The sequence below is a fragment of the Pteropus alecto genome, unplaced genomic scaffold (assembly GCF_000325575.1).
Source record: "Pteropus alecto unplaced genomic scaffold, ASM32557v1 scaffold75, whole genome shotgun sequence".
In the NCBI taxonomy this organism is placed as follows: Eukaryota; Metazoa; Chordata; class Mammalia; order Chiroptera; family Pteropodidae; genus Pteropus; species Pteropus alecto.
The window spans coordinates 13,099,698-13,103,695 of NW_006440638.1; positions in this window are offsets into that span (position 1 = coordinate 13,099,698).

A 3,998-nucleotide genomic window follows, 5' to 3' on the forward strand; every position below is an offset into this window, starting at 1 on the left:
TGCTGATGTTCTCTAACAATCTAACAAGTTTCTTGTTCTTCTGCCTAGAATGGCTACTCATATCAGAGTTGTTACCACTCTCTTCATTGGAATTTCAAAAAGCTCAGACCATATGAATGCAGAACTATTGTCAACCACATTCTTCAGGTAGGCACCTATGTTTGATGGCCAGCTCCACTATTTACTGTCTCGGTGGCCTTCTTAAATTATTTCTGTCTATCAGTCTGTTTATTTATCCATAAAATTGGATTAAGAAGCAAACTGTACTCATGAAGCTATTGTGAAGATGACATAAAAATACCCAGTAAATATTAGCTATTATTATATATCCCTAATTGGGCACAGTATCATTTTTAGAGGTCTTGGGAGTTTAAGCCTGACTCTTAGCAAAATTGTGACAAAATTATGTCTTTATCTTGCTTGTCAATGTTCTTTTTTTCTCAATTGAGGTCCCCCCCCGCCGCCCACAACCCACCTCCTCTCGAAAGGTAAATAATGAAAAAACATATCTCATACTTATGTGTATTTTACCTTGTAAAATGGGACTGGGTGTTTGTAAAACATAATCTAGGTGTATGAAATGAAGTTTTTGATCATTTTCTTAGTTTTTTATCCAAAAATTATTATGTAACTCAGTATGGTTTTCACTGTGTCATTTCTAGGTCCAGCCTCTGGGAAAATCTTTATATAAGCAAAGATGAACTTATTCCAATGTATCTTTTAAGTGCTACCTGTAATACATAAGAGCCATTTCAAAGAGTAAGGACTTATGAAGCTAGATTGATGATATATGCATGCCTGCATCCCATAAAACTGCACTTGCTGAATTTATTTGATTGAGATGCTCCAGGCATGTAAGAAAAGTTTTGGAGGCACTCCTTATACAGAAAGCAGAGTTTGGAACTTATGCCCCTATACTTGATTTTGGTCTCATCAGAAATATAACCAAAGACCGTGGGTACAAAGGAAGAGAAAGAAGTGGTAGTTATTTAATTTAGAAATCACAGACCCATGTAAAAATTGAAATTATTTTTTGAAAAAAAATAATAATTTTAATGAATGATCAGCTTTGAGACCCAGAGCAGCAGTTGTGTTTACTGTAGCCCACACTGACGTTCAGTGAGCTCCCGAGTCCACTGACCAGAAGGGTACTCTCTCCAGAAATCAGCCAGGTGATTGCAGCTAAAGATCGTACTTAAAAATAAACAAACTGAATCTAAAAGGAAATTATTTATCAAGCATTGACAAATTACTTGTAACAAAGCAAAGGCATTCAAGAATTTTATACTTGATGACAATACCAACCAAGAAATCTTAAGTGTGTCAGAAAGAAAAGGCACATTAATAAAGTCAGCTCTTGATAGCCAAAGGTCAAGCTTTGAATTAGAGAAAGTACTTGGGGAATTTTCTTTGTGTTTTGTTTTGTTTTGTTGGGGGGCGGGGCGCGGGGGACTGGGCGGGGGTTGGGGGTGTCCTGTTCTATTTTTCTTCTATGAAATCATCTGGATAAGAGCAAGACTGATCTCTAGTGGTGAAAAGCCCAAACTACAAGTTATTTAAAAATTCCTCTACAGATGAAATAATAGCCCTGGAATGCTGTACCTAAATAAAGAGGTTCAAGAGCCTGCAAGGCCAGCCCAGCGACAAGAGCAGACTTGATCCTAAAAGAAGAGTCTGTTTGAAAGTACCCAGGTTTCCTCCCATATGGTGTGACTGTTATGGCTACATCAAGGCAGCACACTGTTCTAGGGCAAATGCCAAGGGATGATATTTTTAGATTTCTCAAAAGCAACCACTGAAAATATATGAAACTACAAGGATAGCATTCATGAAGTAATGTGCTGAAAATAAATTTTATTAAGAATTCCTTAAGTCAACCTTAACCATAACCATGTTAATAAGAAACAAGAGAGGCTGAGTTTCATTCAATCCACAAACATGAATTAAGCTCTTTTTCTGGGTGAGCCACTGTTTTATGGCATAAAAAAATATTAGTCAAGTATCTTGCTCTCCCAGGTGGAAGATAACAGAGGTATAGAGAACTTGCACAGCCAGGTTTGCCAGACTAAAAAGACTCCAAAGACTGCTGTAAACAGCACTTACTCCACCCCTTGGAATTGTGTACTACAAAATCTGTAAGTCCTTGCCTGGCCTTTGAAAAATATCACACTATGTCTGAATACCTTGCTGTGACCTGAAGCTAAGAACTATGCAGATTTTATTCAGGAAGTAGATCTATGTTTATATAATCTGTATATTATTCAGAGACAAGGATATCATTTGTTCTGGTTAGTAGTTAGTTATTTGTTGTCCTTTAAAATTTGAGTGTACTGGTCAACAGCTCAGCCTTATTGCTGAGGTTGCCACAGGGCAGGATTTCCCAAAGTATATTCAGCAGAAAATGGTATTAGTAAATTAGTAAATCAATCTTTTTTTTTTTTTTTTTAAAAAGAGAAATTATTTTCTTATGTAACAAAATAAAATATCAGGGCAGGGGTGAATCTGGCTTCAGGAATAACTGGATTTAGAAGCTTAAATGATACAGAAAATCATTTTTTTTTTTTTTTTTTAAAAAGAGAAATTATTTTCTTATGTAACAAAATAAAATATCAGGGCAGGGGTGAATCTGGCTTCAGGAATAACTGGATTTAGAAGCTTAAATGATACCTGGTTAGGATTTATCTCTATTATTCTCAATTATTTCCTTTCTCCTCCTCTCTTTCTCTCTATCTCTCATCTAAGTCTCTCCCTGAATGTTGCCTTCTCTTCTGCCATACACAGGCTTTCCTCATGTAGCAAAGAATGTAGAACCGGCCACTTAAAAGTTATAGCCTTAGATCCATGACCTAAGAGACAAAGGAAGTCTGGCTTCCTGTTCCAGTCTTTAATTTAGAGGATTGTCTTGGCTTGTTTTCCTGTGCCCACCCTTTCAACATATCATGTCACTGTGATTGGCCCAGCATGAGTCATATGCCTGTGCCAGGATATATAGTGTCTGTGTCAGAAGAAAGTGGGATAGAATTATTGCATGTCAGGTGACCACCCCAACCTGAGTCTACTTTAAGGGGCTCTTTGGAGAAGGCATTATCTGCTAATATATATTTTAAAAATTTTAAACTGCAGGACTGTTTAGAACCTTCAATATGCTAGTGCACATAGTGAATCTTCATGAAATGAATATGGAATGCGGCATTTATTCACTTTTTTTTGTCCACATGACACTTTCACAGTGAATTGTGCAGGATAAGTATTCAGTAAGGCAGTTTGGAAATATAAACTAGAGACACAACACTCAAAGTATATTGGTTGTTTCCACTAGCAAATGTTAAGTTTTACCATTGCAGGTTTCTGTCTCTTGTAACCAGGTTGTCTGATTTAATAGGGCTATTTTGGTTTCTATTTCACATTTTCTCATTCTTTTAGCAAATGTTTATTGGGTGCCTGGGCATGATTCTAGGTGCTAGGGACAGCAGCAGTGAATGAAACAGAAAATAAGTGGGCCCTTTTAGAATTACATTCTAAAAAGGAGACTACCGAAAAATAGATACATAATGTTAAGTAGTGATAAATGCTTCAAAAAATAAAGCAGAGTAAGAGAAAAGAGGAGCTAGATTAGATAGGCTGGTCATGAGAGGACTCTCAGAGAAGGTGAAATCTAAACACAGGCTTGCTTGCAGTGTGGGAGCTGGAGCTGGCCACTTGACCATCTGGAGACAGAGCATTCCAAGCCAGTATGTGCAAAGACTCTGGGATGGAAACACTCTCTACGTGCTTCTGAAAAAGTGAGGACAAGGATCAAGGGCATTAGGAAACATTTACTATTACTGTGTCTTGCAAAAAGGGTGAAAGATTTGAGTAAATGAGTAGTAGACTGCACTGCTAAACTGTGCTAGGAAAACCAAACCAGCAGCTATGTGAAGCATTTTGGGGCATAGATTATATGGAAGATGCAGTTAAGAGACTGGGGGTTTAGGTAATGTGGACATAAGCTAAGGCTG